This window comes from Macrotis lagotis, chromosome X (genome assembly GCF_037893015.1).
Source record: "Macrotis lagotis isolate mMagLag1 chromosome X, bilby.v1.9.chrom.fasta, whole genome shotgun sequence".
Lineage (NCBI taxonomy): Eukaryota > Metazoa > Chordata > Mammalia > Peramelemorphia > Peramelidae > Macrotis > Macrotis lagotis.
This window is the reverse complement of record NC_133666.1, coordinates 603,274,763-603,297,784: the sequence shown is the minus strand read 5'-3', so window position 1 is coordinate 603,297,784 and position 23,022 is coordinate 603,274,763. Positions and strand designations below refer to the sequence as shown.

Sequence of the window (23,022 nt, the reverse complement as noted above, 5' to 3'; positions counted from 1 at the left end):
GGATTTAACTAACACAGTCATTTCACCTCTCCCCCATCCTTCTATTAGAGCACATAATAACTAAGATTCTTTTTTCATTTTAAAATTTTTTGACTCAGAATTATTGTTCAATAATCTTAAATATTAAATGTAGTTTTTCCTTTCAGTAGTTCAGCCAGTAGATACTGATGGAGAGTGGAATCCTGTACTGATACTATGGAATGTTACAAAGGAATTCAAGGAGGGATCCCATGTTTAGAATATGAGCACAGTACATGGGAATTACTGTATCCATTCTTCATTGCCCTAGGATCTAATTTTAGGATGACATTGGCTAATACAAACATCAGCCACAGTGGCAATGATAATAATACTTACATTTGACATGCTGCTATTTGTATTTAGTTTTTGAAGAGGATCAGTGAGGTCCATCACAAGTTGATATATTGACTCACATGAATTGAATTGAAGTAAAGCAGAGAATCACAAAGTTATTAGCCACCCTCTCTCTTCCCTAATCATTGAAGTCCAGAGGCAAGATAAAAGTCAAGATGACCGGAAATGGCCTGAGATACAGTGGTTGACCTTGGCATCTTCAACGTCTGACCAAGTCTAAACACTCAGAAACACCTATTTCTGTTGCCTTCATGGCAGTTGTCTCATCTGCTCATTCAGCCGGGGGTAAGTGTTCATGTGATTTGGAGTAGACATCCCCCTAACTCACAAATGAGTTTGAGACCTGTCAGGCATTGCCACTTTAGAAGTTTACAATAATTCTTTGAGCAAAGTACTATGATTTTTAGGTGGATAGAATGCCAGAACTGGAGTCAGTAAGACTCGAGCTCTATTAAAAGAAAATCTTCACCTGGGTCTTGCCCTCAATAATGAAGTAAACCCAGGAAAAAATGATTTAAATGAGTTTAATTGTAGCTCCCAAGGCAAAAGTCTTTTGAAGTCAGCTGAAAGATCATTTGAAATTGCCCATTGCTTTTATAGACAATTTTTTCCTAAGACAATCCTGAAAGGTACAGTATACTTTTCTAAAAAAAGGGATGAGCTATTGTATCTCAGGTCTTCCCCCATTATCCCATCATAGGAAAATGAGATTAGAGGTAGGAGAGATGGGATAAAAGTGCAGTGACTGCTGACTAATGGATGATACAAAGGACAAGGGTTTGGAATAAAATGTACTTGGCATCTCTTCTGAAGTCAGTTTAATATCTACTGGAAGATAAGTAAAAATGGAAAGAGCGCGGTCACTCAGATTGGCTGAACATATATTTCAATAGTTTAAATATGAGTGTGGGGGGTGGCTAGGTTGCACAGTGGATAGAGCACTCGTCCTGGAGTCAGGAATACCTGAGTTCAAATCTGGCCTCAGACACTTAATAATTAACTAGCTGTGTGGCCTTGGACAAGCCACTTAACCCCATTGCCTTGCAAACAACAACAACAACAACAAAAACAACTAAATATGAGTGTGACCCTGGACAAGTCACTTAACTCCTCTTTGAGTTTCTTCATCTGAAAAAAGGAATTAATAATACAACCTACTGATGGTTGATGAACCCCCTCCCTAAACATTCTGATCTGCTCTAAGTGTTTTTTCCCAGGAAGTCTATGTCTGGTCCTACAATTCCTTTCTCCTATTCTTGCTCAAGGTCTTTGGTTTCCTGTCTATTTCTTATCAGTATTCACTGATGCAAAGTATCAGTACTCACTTATACAAATGTTGGTCAAGAGACTTAATCACTTACTTCTAGGACCTGGAGTTATTATTTGATACACAAAAGCTCTTTATATCTAAGCACAGATTATAGTAATTAGGTCTGCCTTTTTGGTGGTGTCAACTTCTGACCTTCAGGCCCACAACTATTTGTCTGAGAACTTTTCTTCTCTCTTCCTTCCTCCTCTTTCCCTATATAAACAAAATATGTCAAATGCTTCTTTGCTAGAGTATCTCCCAATCCTCAGTCCACTGTGCCAGCACAGTGCCCAATAAAGTACTATCTTGCCTGGGAGAGAATTCTAACTGACTTAAATTCAACTGTCTACAACATCTTGATGTCTTTCAACTCTGGTTTCTTAAGAAAACAATTTTTTTACCAAGGAAATGTTACAAAACACGACCCGAATTTACTTTGTCATCAACAATTCATATCAAAGAAGGGTCAAAATTAGTAAAAATTAGCATTCTGTAAAGTTGTCTAGCATGATGGGATTTATCAGAACTTGCATTGTGCAAGGATCATAGTTTTGGTATTAGCAGAGACATAAGAGATCATCGAGTCAAACCTCCTCATTTTACAAAGAAAGAAACTGAAATACAGTGTGATTAAGCAATTTATCTGGGATTCATCCCTCAGCTCTATGAATGTTTGAGGAAGGATTAGACTCAAGGTATTCCCAACTCTAAGTACATTACAGTTTTCTGCATCATGTTGCAGCTTTTGAGAACAAAGGGTCACTTCTATATCATAGCAAGCTACTGGAGAATGTCTTTCATGGAAGTATTAGAGATTCCAAGTACTTTAATTCTCACTTACTGATGAGGAAACTATAAAATTCTTCCAACTTTCTCAAGTATAGATAGAGAGCAATACACTGTTCCAAATAGCTACTGAAAACTTCAGAGTAAAAAACCCAGGAGTCACCCTCTTCATCACACCTTGTTGGCTCTGTTTACATTAAGCCCCATACATGTCAGCTCATTTTCTTATTTTCCTCAGAATGATTGATGTCAATGAATCAGGCAAATGGGTCCTTTCACTGATCTATTTTCTGCCTCCTTCCCAGATGACTCTTCAGCTGTGATACCTGCTCTTCTCAATCTCATCCTGATTTCATTATGCTAAAAGCTATGTTACACAACACAGTAACTTTACCCATGTGGGGTTGCCTCATTTTTTTATAGCAGATGGTGCGCTCAACTATCATTAAATGGTATTATCTATTCCATCATGATCTTAATAGGTAGCATTATATAGTGTTGTAAGGTTTGTCAAGTGCTTTACATTTTTATTTCATTTTATATGTAAACAATCCTTTGAAGGAGGTCTTTTTTATCAACATTTAACAGAAGAGGCAACTGAGGGAGGCTGTAGTTAGCTGAATTGCTTAGAGTCATAAAGCTAGTAATTATCTTAGACTAGTTCTGAACTCAGTTCTTCTTGACTTCAGGTCCATGCTCTTCACTACACTGAGGCATCTAGATGCCTCCTCAATCATAGAAGGACAGAGTTGAATGATATCTTAAATATCATTTTGTCCAATGCCCTCATTTTTCAAATAAGGAAACTGAGGTTCAGGTTGTCTAAGACGAATATGAACAGTTTAGTCAGAAATCTGAGCCTGTGAAGCAAGGCCTTTATATTCTTAATCCAATGCCATACTTTTTCTTTGACAGGGCTGTCATCTAAAAGGAATGTAGATCTCATTCTTTTAAAAAATATTAAGCTCAATATTAATATATCTTTTAAAAGAAAGAATGTGCTAGACACTAGAGCTATAAAAATGAGGAAAAATATGGCCTTTACTCTGAAGAATCACTCTGAAAAGCAAATAATTATCTATCATTTCTTCTTAGAGTGAGGTCCACTCTAAGATTGAAGATGAACCAATGGACTTTTTAACATGTTTGTTATCAAAGAAGACCAAAACAATAGCATCAAAATAGCATCTACATGAAAAATGAAGTGAATCTGTGCATTGACAGGGCAGTTTAATGGATCATTGATTCAGAAAATTCAAAAAAACCCTTAACAGATTATCTAGTCTGATTCCTTCATTTTACAGATGAGGAAATTGAGGCCTAGAAATGTTCTGAGACTTGCCATATGAGTAAAAGGTGTGTGTGTGTGTGTGTGTGTGTGTGTGTGTGTGTGTGTGTGATAAAAATATATAGATGTGGCTCATGAGAGGCATGGATAGTTCTAAATTGAAGTATAGCTCAATTGTCAGACCATAGAAGGAAGGATATGCTAGAAGTATCAGGAGTCTAGCTAGGGATGATGGTAAGAGAGGAGTTGGGTCTGGTAGGATTCAGGACTGCCATGACTAGGAATCTCTTCTTTCATCTCCAAGAAGGCAATAAGGGGTGTTAGGCTAGATATAGTCATTTGTCACCCTTTGCCAGCAGGCTAGTGGCATAAAATATTCAGAAAAAATGTCACTAATCTGATGACTCAAACTGGGAAAGTTATCTTAATTTCTTCTTTCCTGATTAGCCCTTCCCCTCCTCCTCCAAATGTTAGTGACACAAAAGGCATAAATTTAAAATAAAAACAATTCCTTTATTCAAGCAAAATAAATAAAAATCTGGGAAGTTCCATAGATTAGACTCTACAAAGACCTAAAATGTTTAAAAATCATTATTATTTGATTGAATATTTCTGTTATATGTACATATTTTTAATAATTTAAAAAAATTGAGTTCCAAATCTGTTCTTTCTATCCCTCTCTCCTCTTTGAGAAGGCAAATAATTTAATTTTGATAATACTTGTGAGAATATTTAAAACATATAGCTATGTTGTAAAAGAAAACACAAAATAAGGTTTTAAAAAAAGGATTGGTTTAAGCCTGCTTTTAGAGCTCAAAGATTCTCTCTCTCTGAAGGTGGGTAGCAATTTTCATCATGGGTCATTGAAATTATATTGAATTATTGTTTTAATCAGCATAGCTAAGTCCTTCACAGTGGGTAATCCTCACAAAATTGCTATCGTAGTGTACAATGTTCTCTTGGTTCTGCTCACTTTGATTTGCATTAGTTCATTACAACTCTTCCCAAGATTTTCTGAAACCATTCTACTGATCATTTCTTAGAGAATAACAACTCATTTAGCAATTTCCTATCACAAAAGAGCTGCCTTAAACATTTTTGTATAAGTAGGTCCTTTCCTTTTTCTCTGATCTTGTTGGAATACAGACCTAGTATTAGTATTGATGGGTTTTATCACCTTTGGGAACAGTTCTAAATTGTAGAATGGTTGGATTAGTTCGTGATTCCACAAACTGATTTTTCCAGTCCTTCAGTATTTGTCACTTTCCTTTTCTGTTCTGTTATGTGGTATCTCAGAGTTGTTTTACTCTGCATTTCTTTAATCACTAGTGTTTTAGAGCATTTTTTTAATGTGACTATTGATGGGCACTTGAATTATTTCACCTGTGCCTGCACCATCTCCATCCTGAACAAAGCATGTACACTTTATCTTAGCCCAACCTACTCTATCAGGGATGTTCAATGAGGATAACATGATGTGAAACCCACAGTCTACTTCATCCTGATTAACAAGGTGGGTCAGTAGTGGAAGCTGCATATAGTGCCAAGTTGGGTCAGAGCAACTTCTTCACAAATTTCCAAGGGAATGGATTGCAGCAGATCACGATGGAGTGCATTCAGAGCTAAATGCAAAAAACTTATCCAGAGCCTTGAATGCCAAAACAGTGAAAATCAAACTAACCAATAAGCACTGGCCCTGCTGTACAATGACTATAGAGCTGCCTTCTTTATCAAGCAATAGTCACATTGTCACACATGACAATGTTTATTGAACACTAGATTGTTATGCTCTTTTACTACTATATATTGTGTGTCTAAGCTATAGGATTTGTGAGATTTCAGAGAGTCCATTGTACCAGACTTTGATGTTAGATATATTTACCAGTTTTGGAGTCTATGAAATGAATAGTGAAAAAAAATGGAAAACATTAGCAATCGTGTTGTTATTGAAACAAATGTAAAAGGAGAAATGAAATTGAAAATAGAACTCGATTTAGTATTCATTACAACACATTTCAAAGATCTTGGAAATCCTCCACGGACCTTTGAAGATGCTTTGCAGGATAGAAATTTAGAGAACAAGACTGAAGTGGTAATAAATATTAAGAAGTTTCTAGTTTCTTGCATGACAACAAGTAAACCATACAAAATCATTATGTAATATTGCACAGAACTGAATTGTTTACTTTATTTTGCTATATAAGGATATTTTCCTTCCATATTTCATTCCTGCATTGTCATAAAATTTCAGCTATTCAAGAGAAATTTTATCTAAATTGAAAAAATATGATGAGGTAGTATGTTGAAAGCCTTTGGGCTACATTCCCACTATCTTTTATATCATGTAAAAGTAACTTATCTTTTTTCCTTTTATAATACATTCATAGAATTTGCATTAGTGAAACACTATTGGTTAAACTATGTCTTTGTTTTCTTGTGATTTGTCTATTTTGCCTTTAAGAAATTTAAAAGAAAATTAGACTTTATAGTACTGAATTTAACTGTTTTCTGTTAACTGGGAAATGAAAACTCTAGCAAATATTGTACATGATATACATTAGAAGTGTAGAAGAAAAGTGTCTTTTCATCTAGGCAGTGAGGTGGCAAAACAGATAAAGACACTGGTCCTGAAATCAGGAAAATTGATCATCCTGGATTTGAATCTGGTCTCAGAAGCTGGCTATCTGTGTGATCTGGACAAGTCATGTCATCCTGTTTTCTCATATGTAAAATTAACTGGAGAAGAAAATGGTTAAATACTTCAGTTTTTCTGCCAAGAAACCCCTAAATGAAATCATAAATATCAGAAATGACTGAAAAATAAATAAACAATAGTTTTCCTGTCCTTTAACTTTCTTTTCTCTTGGCTAAATATCTAATTTAACAACAATTGACAGCTTTGATTTCTTCTTTTGAAAACTTCAACTATTTCTCAACTGCAGAATGACTCTTATTTTTATAAATTTAGCTCAGTTGTTTATATATTTGAGAAATTAGGCCTTTGTCAAAGAGACTTACTATAAACATTTTCTTCAGTTTCCTGTTTTCCTTTTAATTTTGACTGCTTTAGTTTGATTTGTGTAAAAGCTCTTTAATTTCATGAAATTGAAAATCATTTATTTTAGTTCATCTAATGCCTTCTATTTCTTTTTCAGTCATAAATTCCTCCCTTCTCCATAGCTTTAACAGGTACAATTTTCCGTGTTCCCCCAATTTACTTGTGATAGCATCCTTTATATCTAAATTATTTATCCATTTTGACCTTTGGTATGTTGTAAGATGTTGGTCTATGCCTAGTTTTTGCATTTTTCCCAGCAATTTTTGTCACATTTGTCACAATTGTCCCAGCAATTTTGTTCTTGTCTCAAAATCTTGGATCTTTGGGTTTATTGAACACTAGATTGTTATGCTCTTTTACTACTATATATTGTGTATCTAATCTAGTCTATTGATTCCTCACTTATTTCTTAGGTAGTACTAAATTGTTTTAATGATTACCACTTTGTAATAAAGTTTAAGATCTGGCACTGCTAGGCTACTCTCCTTAATATTTTTTCATTAATTCCTTTGACATTCTTGATCATTTGTTCTTCCAGATGAATTTTTGTTATTTTTCTAGCTTTAGAAAATAATTATTTAGTAGTTTGATTGGCATATCCCTGAATAAGAAAATTAACATATAAGCAATTGCCTTGTTTTGTTATATTGGCTCAGCTAACCCGTGAGCAATTAATATTATTTAATTAATATTTTTTCAACTATTTAAATTGGTCTTTGTGTTTTTTAATTGTGTTCATTGTTCTGGGTTTGTCTTGACAGACTCTAAAGTATTAAAAATTGTCTACAGTAATTTTAAATGCAATTTCTCTTTCTATCTCTTGCTGCTTAAGTATTAGTGGAAATATACAGTTACTGATGATTTATGTGAGTTTGTTTTATATTCCTCAAATTTGCTGAAGTAATTATTTGTTTCACCTGTTTTGTTAAGTTGATTCTTTTTGGTTGTTCAATCATTTCCAATCATGCCTGAGTCTTTGTGACCCCATGTGCGATATTTTTGACAACCTTCTCCAGTTCAGTTTACAGAAGAAACTGAGGCAAGCAGGGTTAAATGATTTACCCAGAGTCACACAGCTTGTAATTGCTTGAGACCAGGTTTGAATTAAGGAAGATGAGTCTTCTTGGTTCTATTCTAGTACTTCATCTACTACACCACCTAGATGCTCTTAGTTGATTCTCAAAGGTTCAGTAATTATACCATCATATCATCTGTAAAGAGTGATTGCTTTGTTTCTTCATTGCCTATTCTAAATACTTCAATTTCTTTTTATTATCTTATTGCTATAATTTTATTGTCCTATTGCTATAGTTAGTATTTCAAATATAATATTAAATAACAGTGGTGACAGTGGTCACCCTTGTCTCACTCATGGTTTTATTGAGAATTTTTATCTCTGTTACAGATAATAATTATTCTTAGTTTTCAATAGATATTAGCTTTTACTTTAAGAAAGAATCCATTGATTCCTAAATTTTCTAGTGTTTTTAATAAGAATGAGTTCTTATTTTGTCAAAGGCTTTTTCTGAATCTACTAATATAATTACATAATTTTTGGCTATTGTTCTATAGTCAATTAAACTGATACTTTTCTTAATATTGAAGCAGTCCAAATACCTAGTATAATTTCCACTGGGTCACTAGTATTTTATTTAAAATTTTTACATCAGTGTTCATTAAGAAAAATGGGCTATAGTTTTCTTTATTGGTTTTTTCTCTTCCAGATTTAAGGATCAGTATCATATTTTTGTCATAAAAGGAATTTTATAGAATATATTATTTATCTATTTTTACTAATAGTTATATGTTTTAGGATTAATTATTCCTTAAATACTTGATAAAATGCACTTATGAATCTCTATCTGGTTCTAGGTATTTTTTTCCTTTGGGAGATCATTGGTGCTTGTTCATCTTCTATTTCTAAGATAGCATTTTTTTTAAAGTATTCTGCTCCCTCTTATGTAAATCTTAGCATTTTACATTTTTTAGATTATCAGTTTAACTGACATATAGTTGGCAAAAATTGCTCTGAAAATTGTTGAATTTTATGTACATTGGTGGTGCAGTCATCCATTTTGTTTTTGACACTGGTAATCTGGTTTTCTTATCTTTTTAAAAACCAAATTAGCTAATGGTTTATCAATTTTATTGTCCTCTCTCATAAAACCAATTCTTAGTCTTATTTATTAAATTATTTGTTTTTTTACATTCAATTTTGCTAATATCTTCTTTGATTTTTTTCAGACTTTCCCTTTTTATGATTAATTGGGGATTTTAAATTTGTTTTTTTTTTTAAGATGCATGCCCTGGGCATTGATTTGTTCTTTCACTCTTTTACTGATATATACTTTTATTATGACATTTCACATAAGTACTGTTTTGACTCCAACCTACAGATTTTAGAATGCTGTTTCATTGTTGTCATTTTCCTTAATAAAATTATTGATTATATCTATAATTTCTTCTTTGTTCTACTCATTCTTTAGGGTTAGATGAATTTCCAGTTAGATTTTAATATATGCTTTAATAATTCTCTATTAAATTAAATTTTATTACATTATAATCTGAAAAGCGTGCATTTAATAGTTCTGCTTTTTTTTGCATTTGATTATGAGGTTTTTACCCTAAGACACAGTCAGTTTTTGTGAAGGTGCCACAGACAGCCAAGAATAAAGATAGGCTTCTTTTGATTCTCCACTCAGTTTTCTCCAGTCTATCATATCTAACTTTTTATGACTCTACTCATCTCCTTAATTTCTTTCTTACTTCTTTCTTATTTAGATTTATCTAGCTCTGAGAGGGGAAATTAAAAATCTTCATCTATGATATTTTTACTGTTTTCATCTATTATTTACTTATTTAACTTTTTTTTCTTTAAGAATTTGGGAAATTTGGTGGATATATGTTTAGTATTGAAACCAATTCATTGTTTATAGATCCTTTAACCAAGATGGAGTTTTCCTACTTATCCCTTTTATTTAGGTTCATTTTTTCTTTTGCTTTGACTGAGATTATGATTGCTGCCATCTTGGCTCTACCATTGAGATCCCAAGGACTCAGTGTAATAGTGTCTGTATAAATAGTGTCAAAAGAGTAAAGGACCCCTTCATTTGGGAGTGAAATAAGTTTAAAAGAAGAAAAAGAGAACCATTTCCTCCAATAATCTTTATAATTCCAAGTTCAGGATGTAAAATTTCATGATGGAGTTGAGTCTCAGACATGTGGGTGGCTGTAGGCATTTAATATGACCATTTCAAAGTCTCTTGTTCTGGAACATTTCCTCTTTACATATGTCTCTGAAATCTTGGTGTCCTAATAGCATTTTCAAACAATCAAGTCCCATGTGTGAATGGGCATAAATGACAGGGAAGATGTGCTATCACTCTCCCACCTCTCTTGGGTGAGGAATAAATATTGTGCTGGTAAGAAGGGACAAAAGTGGGATTTAAACTTAAGTCACCTGATTCCAAAAAGTGATGCATTTTTCATTGTATCAATATTTGCTAAAAATTTTAGCAAAAATTTAAAAAAAATTATTGGTATCTTTTGTTTTTACATCACCTCAACTTCTGAACATATTCCTCTTCATCTCCCATCTAGTGAGCCATCCCTTATAATGGAGAGTTTTTTTAAGAGGGGAGAAAAGTAGTTTAGCAAACCTAAACAACACATCAGTGCACTCTGATAGTATTCAGTATTCCTCACCCATGGTCCTCTACTCCTTCAAAGTCAGAGGGGGAAGTTCATTGTTTCATTTCTTCTCTGGTCCTATGCTTATCTTTTTAATTATTCAATATTTGGTTTCAGGAAGTTGTTTCAAAGCAAACTTGATTCCATATAATTTGAGAAACAATTTTCCCAGTGGCTTCATTAATAATGAGTATAAAAGAGTTGAATGGAGAATATAGAAGCTTAGATTCTAATCTCAGCTGTGTAAGCTTGGACAATTCACTTATATTGTCTAAGTCTCAGTTTCCATTCTCTGAGTTTTCTGCCAGCTAAAACCTTCTGTGACTGAATTACAATACTGTATATCTAATAATCAGAGGGACAAAATTATTAACATTTTTAATACAGAAGTTCATCTTTTCTAATAAAATCACTTTAAAAAATATCATGAAAGGAAAGTCATAGGTCAATGAATAGAAGATAAAATAGATAGCACTACTTAATGTAGCCTAACCAACCAGAACATTTAACCAAACAGACTTTTGAAGAGTCTTCCTCCCCAAAATAACTGTTCAACAGAAGTCCCTCCCTTCCAAATATAGTCTTTTGAGAATATTTTATGAAACTTTCAGAAAAAAAAAAACTTTGTTAAAATGTCTTATTAAAGTAGCTTAGAAAAATTTCAACTATCAAGTTTTGCCAGAGTAAGTTAGCCAATAGACAGCTGACTAACAAATGAGAGAGGGCAAAGCAATGGAGAAACAAAACAGAATGTGGTGACAGAAGACCAGGGTTCAAACTCCAGCCTTACTCCTAGTCACTTAATCTTTAATTCAATTTCTTCATTTACACATTAAGTATGGTTGCATTTAACTTCCATAATTCAAAGGGCTTCTGTGAAGATCAAAGGAGAGAATACTCATTCTAAAGTGTTTTATAATAGAAGAGTGCAGAGAAACAGTCTATGACAAGAAGACCTTATTTGCCCTAATTGAATTAGAGATTGGTGTATAGGAACTTTCAATAGTCTTTGAACCTTTGCAGCTAAACTCTTCTGATAATCTATGATAGTGGCCTCTACTCTCTTGCCCCTCAGTATTCCATTGAAATGGCTTTCTCCAAAAGTTAGTAATGATTTCTTAGTTGCCAAATCAAATGACCTTTTCTCAAGTCCCATTCTCCTTGACTTCTCTGTAGCCTTCTACACTGTAAAAGACTCTTTCCTCCTTGATACTCTCTTCTTTCTGAGTTCAGGCCAACAGTTTCTTCTGGTGGTTATTCTTTATCTGACTGCTGTTCTTCAGCCTCCTTTGAAGAAGCATTTTCAGGTTCAATATTCTAACTGTAGCTGTCGCTAAGTGTGCTGTCCTGGACCCTATCCTCTTCTCTCTCTAGCCCACTTCATTTGGTGATCTCCTCAACTCCCATATTTTAAACGATCATCTTTATGCTAATGATTCTTAAATTGATGAGGAGGATGATGATGCTCAAAGAAGATTATGGCATCAGGGAGGTGATGCCATGACAAGCACATGAATTGAATTTGAATGAAGGATTGCTGTGCTAAGTCACCAACCTCATTTTCTCCTCTGGAGCCATCTAGATCTAGCGACCAGATATGGATCAGGATGACTGGAGTTGGTCCTGGATGCGAGGCAATCATTGTTAAGTGACTTACCCAAGGCAACACAACTAGTAAGTATCAAGTGTTTGAGGCTGGATTCAAACTCAGATTCTCCTGACTTCAAAGCATCATTGCTCTATCCACTGCACCACCTCTTCTGCTGAATCTCCAAACTTACATCTCTAACTGCCTTTTAGACATCTTGAACTAGATGACCATTTTAAACTAACTCATTAATTGAACCAAATTGAACTCATTATTTTGACCCTCCCCCTCCTATTTTTCCTTTTACCACAGAGAACAATATCCTCCTAATCCCTCAGGTTTACAATCAAGGAGTCATCCTGAATTTCTCCATTCCTCACTATTTCCCTTTGATACCCCTTTATATCCAAGCCCTGTTGATTTTATCTTTGAAACATCTTTGAATATGGCTCTCATTCTTCCCTGACACTGCCATGGTCGTGGTATAGGTCCTTATCATTTCATACTTGGACTACCATAGTAGCCTGCTGGTGGGTCCACCTGCCTCAAGCCTCTCCTTACTCTAATCCATCCTCCATATGGCCACTAAAATGACTTTCTTAAGGAGCACATCCAATCATATTCTACCTCCTCTCTCCACTCTCTACTCAATAGACTCTTATGACTTCAAATTGTTAACAGAAAAATTGGGTTTTTTTTGGGGGGCAGAGTTGATTAGCTCTCAAAAATGAAGCAAACACAGGAGAGAAGATTAAAAGAAATTTGTTGTTTCATGAAAGATTAAAAAAATTCAAAATATTGGATATGGTCATTTAAACCAGTCCCTTATCTTAAAGATAAACTTTGTAATAAGAGAAAACAATCCTGATGGGTACATCTTACAAAAAGAATGGACCATTGAATCATAGGGGCAGCTAGGTGGCGTAGTGGATAAAGCACCAGTCCTGGAGTCAGGAGTACCTGGGTTCAAATCCGGTCTCAGACACTTAATAATTACCTAGCTGTGTGGTTTTGGGCAAGCCATTTAGCCCCTTTTGCCTTGCAAAAACCCAATTAAAAAAAAAGAATGGACCATTGAATCTTGGCTCCTTCCTCATTACTGCCACATAGGGAAATGAAATGAGAGGTAAGTGGGGTGGTGTGTGATACCTGTTGGCTAGCTGGTAATGGAAAGGGAAAGGGATAGAATCAAAATATGTGCTGCAGAGTGGATGATGACTCTCTCAACAAATTGATTAACACAATAATATCAGGAAGACAAACAAGACTGGAAACAAATGGCTCATTGGGATTGAGTTAGCATAAATTTCAATACTCAAGCCTCCAATATCAAATTCTTAGTGCTCTGTTTTGCAAGGAAAGTCCTTAATCCAGTCCTCTCCCGACTCCAGTTTTTAAACATCTTATTTCCTTTCATGTCTCTTCAGATGCAGAGATGATGACCTGGTTTTTCCAAGAACAAGATTCTTTATCTTTCAGCCAGGGGCATTTTTGAACTGTCCCCCACATCTTTACTACTCTCCATCCTCCTCTTCTAATACTGATCTCCCTGATTTGTTTTGAGTACCAATTAAAATCCCATCTTTTATTAGCAGTTTTCTCAACACCTCTTAATCCTAGTGATTTCTCTTTGTTAATTTGTTTTTTTGCAAGGCAATGGGGTTAAGTGATTTGCTGGGGATCACACAGCTAGGTAATTGTTAAGTGTCTTGAGATCAGATCTGAACTCAGATCCTCCTTACTCCAGGGCCACTGCTCTATGCATTGAGTCACCTGTTAAATTATTTTCTTCATATCCTGTGTATAACTTTTTGCATATGTATTTTGTTTATATCTTGTCTTCCCTCACTGTATTGTAAGCTTTAGCATAGAGGATGTCTTTTGCCTTTTTTTATCATAAGTGCATAGTGTAATGCCTAGCCCATAATAATTATCCAGTAAATACTTAATAGATCGATTGATTGAGATAGAAGTCTGAAGAAGACTCTCGGAAAGTTGGGAATATGATACACAAAGGAAATAAGAACTCTGAAAAGCTAAAATGTAACACCTTGAGGTAGTGAGCATTTTGTCAATAGAGGATGGAATATTAAAGCAAACATTCCTGCTCAAGTTCTGAAGTTCTCCTTACCTCTGATACTCCATGACTGTGTAAATAGAATAAAAACAGTCAAGCATAGTGATGCATATTTGCAATCCCTGTTGCTGGGGAGACTGAGACTGATAAAGTGGTTGAGAGCCAGAGTTCTAAAGCCCCAAAAGTGTCCATACTAAGTCCAACATTAATATACTGAGTAATGAATGGATGCAAGGTAGAAAAATAGAGCAGGTTAACACTTCTGTCTATTAGTATTGGAATTGGGCTTCTGAGTGGCTACTAAACTTCTAGCCTGGTTGAGGTAGGAAGGTCTAGTCTCAAAAAATTGGAATCAACCTCAGATGACAAGGAAATCAAATTCCTCATTCTCTGAGAATATTTATTAAGACATAATTTTGTTTATTCTACTTTGAGACTGAGATTGGTAGTCTGAAACTGTTGTACAATATGTATTTAAGAATTTGGATACAGATCATATATATATATATGTATATACATATATATGTGTGTGTGTGTGTGTGTGTGTGTGTGTGTGTGTGCATATATGTGCTTGGGGAAGGTATTGACCATTGATTATAAAAGTTGTTTTTTGAATTGACATGTAGAAGATGAAGGAAATTGGAATAAATGACATAATTGCAATATAGTGGATTTTTAATAAAGCCAAACTGAACTTGGCCTCTGTAACACCTGGATTTGAATCCCAGCCTTGACCATGAAATCTTAAGCCATTTTCTCAGAGCCTCAGTTCTGTAGAAAGAGGTTAATGCCTTATTTACCTCACAGTTATTTTTTTCTATTAGAGTACTTTGCAATCCTTATGGTTTTGCATTAATATGAGTTATTCTGATTTAACAGAGAGCTAGAACATACCTAGACTACTTTGGGTGACATCTTCCTACAAGGGGACCCTATTTTTAGAAAAGTAATGGTGATGGATAATGGAAGCATCTTGCAGAGACATTGGAACACCCAAGAACATTCCATTAGTCAGTTAACCACATGAACTAAGAGGAGGCTCTTTGATTGACCGAGTCATTCAAAAGACCGTAGTCAACTTCTGCCATCTTTCTTGCCTTATTCTCTTCACCTGATTCTTGATAGATCTTTTCTTGGTGTTCCATGAGAGATAATAATAAAAAATGTGAAAAGTCTTGGAGTCTTCTCTATGAGTCTATGTAGCCCTATGAAAGGAGCTTTAGTTACCTTCTAGAAGAAGATTACAATTTTGTGAATTTCAAAAGGTCAAGAGGGTATCCTGGAGACCAACATTGTAGAAACCAAGCTTTTCAGCTGAAACAGTCACTTGATCTTACAGTAAATGAGAATAGGACTCATTCAACATTGAGTGATTCTACCTATGGGAGTGGACTAAGGGAGATTGATGTCTATAGAAACTGAATTAAGCTTTAGTAAATTCTTCCTGGAGAGAGAGGTCATTTAAAGGAAAGTTCACCTCTGAGATGTTGGAGGGAATAGTTGGACCTTTAGAATTTCTATAACTTCAAAGCATACATAGCTTTGTTATATTCTAGCTCAGAGGAACATTTTTCTGCCATAGGTTATTTGGATATTTTGCAATATCATTCACAAGCTATTTTTTGTCAGATATTTAATTAATTCACCCCTAAAACACTACTAGATTTATTGAATTTCCTGTCCTGTCTGTGGGTTGCCTTGGCAACAACAGACAATACTGCAAGCCAGAGTTTCCATGATCCTGCTCTAGCTGATGGCATTAGAGAATTGTAGAGGGATGGCTCTGGAATAAAGGGTCAGAGCAGAGCCATAATAACTATGAAAATCTCTTATCAAGACTTTTTGTATGATAACAATTGGAAGAGTTTTCTTATTAATAGATGCCTTCCCAGCACTGTGTAATCTTGTTGATTTTGTCAAAGTAAAAATATCCTTTTAATTCATTCAAATTTAATATCCCCCAAATAAAAGAGAATTTGTTTCAGTTAAGCCAAACGCAATTAACATATAATTTCCCTTTGGTAGATTATACATTCACATAAACCAATCTGATTGCTTTACCTAAATTAAATGACCAATTCAGTTTTTAAAATTTGATCAATTCCCTCTAATAACTCATTTATGTATTTGTCTTTTTTCTCCCTAGTGAATGTGACTTTTGGTATATTTTCATTGAAATGCTGATAGACCTTCTTCCTTCACACATATATAAGAACATAACCAGTTAATTCCACCACCCTCAGGATCTGATTTCCCCCAGACAAGGTTAATAGACTGGATTGATTATACGTTGGTACTGATAAAACTTTTTTCTGTCTAAGTAAATTATTATCTGGTCATAGGTGGTATCAATCTGCGGAAACAGCTCTGTGCACCCCAGATGTGAGTTGTATAATATTAATATCAATCACTCACAATTCTATTTATAAAGAATTATAAGATTTGCAAAATATTTTCCTTATCATAGCTCTCTAAGGTGTGCAATATAAGAATTGCTGCATATTACCCATTTTTCAGGTGACATAGCTAAGAGTCAGGGAAGATAGAGTGCTCTGATTGGACCACAGGTGCAACATTGGTTAAAAGAGGTGGATAGACATTTGAATTTTCATTAAGGTCACTATTTTAGCTAAGACCATTTTGCTGAACATAGGAAGAGGTCTACTTCTGGGATCAAAGTAGGAGTTAACTCTGTAGTTAACTCTTTACAAAGAAGGTATGTTTCATCATCTCTCATTTCAAAATAATATCCTACATTGCAGATCACAGAAAGGCAACTACAATCATAATAAATATAGAGGTAAAGACCAGTAGCCAGACAGGAAGTGATGGATGTTATGGGAGATTTAACTAGAGTGTAATGGGAAAAGATATAGACAGAGAAAATGACCCTACTCTCTTTTTCTTAGGGGTAAAAACATGATATTTCTTTTTTTCTTTTGTTGATGTTTTGAAATGCTAACTATACTTATCCTGTCTCAAATTAAAAGATTTAGATTTGAAAAACATTAGGGGTAACATCTAATAGGTTGAGAAAGCAAAGAAGTGAGGACATGCTTGTCTTCCTTCCCTAATTCTTTATTATTCTGGGTTAACTTTGATGCTCTTTTGAACATATTTCATCAATCCTTGATAGAGGTAGTATTGGTTTTAAGAAATTCTAGACTATATATGTCACCTTCCAACTAAATAAGTTACTTTAAAGTGGTTTTGGAAACTCTGAAATTTCAAAATTATCTGATGAACAGATGTGGTATTTAATACTTAGGCTTTAATAGTTAAGTATTTAATAGTATGAGTATTTAATAGTATTCCAGTTAGAGTGGGATCCTCTGGACAAGACAGATAAAATAAGCATCATAATTACATATCTACCTACTATTTAAGAGGCAAATAAATTCTATAAGGAACTCAATTCAGCTATTTTTCAGTAGTATCTGACCATGACCATTTGGGGGTATTCTTAGGAGAGATACTGGAATGGCTTACTCATTTTACAGATGAGGAAACTGAGGTTAACAGGATTAAGTGACCTGGCTAAGGTGACACAGTAAGTGTCTGAGGCCAGATTTGAACTCAGAAAGTGAGTTTTCTGGACTCCAGGCTTAGCTGTCTATTCATAGTGCCACATAATAGCCAAGAAAAACTCAGTAAGGTCCTCCAGAGTCAACATACATCTTCATACTTGGTGTCTGCAATGTGATGGGGGAGGATGACGAAACAATATACAATGGATAGTATTGATCAAGTTGACTATTTCATATGTATATATTTTCATATGTATAAATGAAGACTTTTTCAAAAAAAGAGTTGGAAGGCACTGAGCTCTGAGCAACACCACAAGAAATAAAAATGACTATGTTTAAAGACAGAAAACAAATAGCTACTGTTTTGGGGAGTCATTTTAGATGGGTTGCCTGTGTTCAGTAAGAACATCTAATTTAGGGGAAAGGTCAACCTAGGTGAACAAATAAAGAAGGAGAAGACGTGAACTGCAATCATAAGAACCCCAAAGTGACCTGTTCAAACATACAATCTCTGTAGAAATGAATTGCATGTTACCCTGCAATTGAGACAAGTCAAGTGAAAAGTGGTGGCAACATATTACTAACAAGTACTTATACTCAGGAATTGGTGTAAAAGATATCATCCAAGAGGTATATGATTGGTAAAAGAAGTGGGGTAGTCATATATTGAGAATAAAGGATAACAGATGGTCAGCCTGAGCACTCTGTTGGTATCCAAACAATAATTAATTGGTTTCTTATACATTTTAATATTTTTATCACCTCCCAATAATTGCCTTCCTGTCAAGAATCCTCTCTCATAACAAAAATGTAGTTGTGAAAAACAAGATGACACACTGAATATGTCAGCTAACATATGTCTCTATCCTTATTTACAATCCATTAACTCTTTACAAAGAAGGTATGTTTCATCATCTCTCATTTCAAAATAATATCCTACATTGATCCAAGTTTTATCTGTTAGTACTTTTCCCTTTTATATTATTGTAACTATTATACGCTAAATTTCATTTACTTTACTTTGCATCAACTTGAATAATTCTTCCCAAGATTTTTTTAATCCTTCATTTTTATCATTTTTGCCACAAAATTGTATTATATCCATATACCACAATTTGTTTAGATATTCCTCAATAAATAGATACTATGTTGTTTCTAGATTTTTGCCACAAAAGGACTTTAAGTAAAAATTATTTAGTAACTACCATTCTTTTCTTACTGTTTATGGTAAAATGCCTATTAGTGGTATAATTGGGTCAAAAGATATGGATAGTTTAGTAACTTTTCTATCACATTTTCCAAGTTGTTTTCTAGAATAATTGCTCTATTATAATCTTTACCAGAAGTGTATTAATTAGTCTGTCTTCTTACAGGCCTTCCAAAATTGACTCTTTCTGTCTTCCTTTACCAATTTGATTACCCACACAATACTAAAAATTCTAGGGAAAGGTCTTCATAATTTTTGAAAGATTCAGTTAAAAAATAGATCAATAATAGTATGAGATAAAGAGTTGTCTATTTGAGTGACCTTCGGTGAGATAATCAACCTCCAAAGGCCACAGTTTCCTCATCTATAAAATTGTGGGTTTGAACTCTGAGATATTGGCCCATGATCTTATCATCTTCCATAAATGGTAGCTGTGCTCATATGAATAAGTGGGTCTCTGTAAAGGATAAAATGTGCCGACTTTTTCAGGGTGTTAACCATTGTTTTGGCCCTGGTTTGATAATGTTACTCCAGGGAGTTTGCTGCCTATGGCTTCTGAGTATGAGAAAAGCACTGAAGCAGTTTTCATTCAGCAATTTTGAACTAATACTTCTCACAATCTTACATATAAATTGGTTTTATTCTTGATCTAGGGTCCGTTGAAGATCCAGGTAAATGTTTCAAACATGATTTTGCTATGATTGGTGACCATGCCAGAGTTTACAATATCTCCCTTCTAGAAAATGGTCAGTGGTCCAATGGATAGAGTACTAAGAAATCAGAAAGAATTAATAGTCTCAGACACTTAACCTTGTGACTCTGGGCAAGTGCCTTAAACTCTGTCTATCTCAATTGTTGAATCTGTGAAATAGAGACAAGAATTGCAACTAATCTTCCAAGACTGTTGTAAGGATAAAAAGTAATATTTAATAAAGGCTTTGCAAACTTTAAAATGCTATGCATATACTAGCTATTATTATTATTATAGTTCTTACTAGCCCTTTTCAAGGCCATATACTGCAGGGAATGGAGATATAGATGTAAATTTGAAGCACATTTCCTTTTGGGTTAGGGTAATGTACTAGGTTTTCAGAGTTATCTGCTAACAGTTATCTGTTTTCTGACTATAGGCAACTTTAACTTGTTAATCGGAAGTATAGTATAAGGTGTCTTGAGACTGAATAACTGCAAACCTTGCTGATGTCAAGAGAGACAAAGGAATTAGCACTCAGAGGAAAAACCATATTCTGGTTTGTAGGAGAAAGTATCAAACTCTTGGTTTACATGCCCTGGAACTTAATGAAATGCAGACAAAAAATGCCTACCTTCCCCTCAACTCATATGCTGGTAGTGGTAGATATTTATAGGTTTTGTATTCTATTGACACATTGAACAGGTCTCGTCTAGATGTGTGTTTTATGATTTCAAAAGAGCTTCAACTGAAAATTGTTTTAATTCTGAGACTCAGACCAGTTTATCAAATAAACACAATACAAATGCACAGTAAACAAAAGTCACCTCCAAAATTCATATGAGATATTCACATTTTTTTCTATTTACCCTCACCAAAAGAATAAACTTTAAGTGCCTAGTGCTAAGAGTATGAATTGCTTGATTGAACTGCAATTGGGAGTCATCAATATACATATCTTAGAGAGGTGCTGCAATTAGATAATGAGTTAGACCCAAAATGATGTTAATATTTGAATAGATCACACTTGGACCAGAATGGGAAAAGATTAGGTTGAATTACATTGAGAAATTCCACAGCAGTCTCAATGATCTCAAGCTGTTTCCTGATACCTGAGCCCAAATCTTTAAAAGCATTATTCTTCTGGTGCTGCTTTATGACTATGCATCAGACAACATTATGAAATCACCAAGAATCATATATAGAATTCAGAGCTTCAAAGGATTCCAGACATCACCTAGTCTAATATGCAGTGACCCCACCTCCTCCACACCTCTTCGTGTTATTGAACAAAGGATCAATGAGTTTTTCTTTGAAAACACATTGAGGGGAACCCACAACCTCCTTACAAAAATCTTTTACCTTTGAGTTTACTAATTGTTGGGAAACTGAAGCCTAAAACTCACTTCACAACTTAGTAAATTAGACAGCAAACATTTATTGAACAACCACTAATTGGGTAAACAAATTAAAAAAAAGCTTCTTTTACCCCATCCCCAGGAACTTATATTCTAATGGGATAGAATGCATATGGATAGCTAGGCACCAAACAAATATATACAGAATAGTTAGAAGATAATTTTTATATTGATCTGCAGGCTTATTTCATGAACTATCTCCTGATCATCTCAATCTGAATGTCACAAAAAATGTCCCAAATTCAATATTGTCCAAAATACAATCCCCAAACACTTCCTTCATATAAAATTTCCTATTTACAAGGAAGCATCATCTCCCTGGTTACTTAGGCTCCAAACTCAGGGATAATCTTGGACTCCTGACATAGATTCACCCCATATAACCTGTTGTCACATCTTGTCCTTTCCATTTTTACAGCTCGCTCTCTCTCTCTCTCTCTCTCTCTCTCTCTCTCTCTCTCTCTCTCTCTCTCTCTTTTAAATACAGCACCTTCTCCCAACTCACACAACTTCCACCTTGCTGCAGATCTTCATCTCCTCATGCTTGGACTACTGCAGTAACCTTCTGATTGGTCTTATTACCTCAAATCTCTCTCAATTCCAGTCCATTTTCTATCTGACAAAGTTATCTCTCTAAAGTGCATATGTAATCAAGTCACTCTCCTCCTTAACAATGGCTCCCTATAATCTCTAGAATTAAGTATAAAATCCATACTATACTCCCTTCTACCTTATAATTCAGCAACATGAGCCTTCTTGCTCTTTCTTACACTCAATATTCCATCTTTCTCCGTGCCTTTTCACTGACTGCTTCCCTTACTTAGAATGCTTTCACTATTTATCTCTGTCTCCTGGCTTCCTTCAAGACTGGTCTCAGATTTTTCCTTTTGCATGAGATTATTCCCCATCTTTTGTGTCCTCTTGGTGGTTTTCCTCTGAGGGAAATCTTCCATCCGTTCTATATATCTGGTATATACATGGTTATTTGTGTACTTTCTTTCTCCCCTTCTCACCCCAGGACAAAAAATAGATAATTTTTTTTTCTTTTTATTCCTACACTTAACCCAATGACTGAGACATAATTAAGCACCTCTTGATGGTTGACATCATATTATATAGAGGCAATTGAGAGTCACTTAAGTTTATTGAGAGAAGAAAAGTGACGTGGTCAGACTTATGTTTTAGTAAAATGACTAGCAATTGAGTGGTGACTCAGGAAGGGGTAAAGGGGACTTTAAAGAAAATTTTATCATTAGCCCCTTTGTTTTAGCCAGTCCAAGCAAGTAACACTAGTGTGCAACTAATATTATATATATCCAACAAACTTGTCATCATTTTCTACCTTGAGTTTAAAACTACGCACAAAACCAGGAAAAATGCATGTTTCAACACGTTCAGAGAAAAATGGCTTTTCCCTGCCAATTCTTTGTTACAAATTGTCTTATGTATTTTCTGTCCTTCATTCCACCCTCAATTCCTTTAAACCATGAAAAAGCACTAATCTTTAGTCAGTCTTCAATGTGATGATGTATTGTAGACTGAAATTTAATTGTTTCATTTTATAATCATTATCACATCTTTTAATTTTAGTTTTTTGTTTTGCAAGGCAAATGGGATTACGTGGCTTGCCCAAGGCCACACAGCTAGGTAATTATTAAGCATCTAAGGCCAGATTTGACTCCAGGGTCAGTGCTCTATCCACTGAACCACCTAGTCTCCCCACAGTATCACATGTTTAAGCATCAACTGTTGTAAAATTTCATTCTTTTTAGAAAACTTTCTCAATTCTTAAGCAGATGTAATATAAGAAATTTCAAAAATTTCAAAACATGATAGATTTTTTCCATTTAAAAAATCTCAGCTATTATTTGCAGAAAAAAGTTGCTGTTTACATTATTAATAATATACGATAATCAAGTCCCCCATTTCTATTCTTATAAACCACACTATTTGGTTCTTAAGTTGATCTGAAGGGAAAGAGCTGCAGATGGCACCTGATGTATTTTGT

The 23,022-nt window shown here is 34.5% G+C and overlaps 1 pseudogene; it reads left to right on the top strand.

Annotated features, from left to right (window-relative positions):
• Window positions 1-626: 626 nt before the first annotated feature.
• Window positions 627-6,001, top strand: LOC141499401 (checkpoint protein HUS1 pseudogene; annotated as a pseudogene).
• Window positions 6,002-23,022: the final 17,021 nt, after the last annotated feature.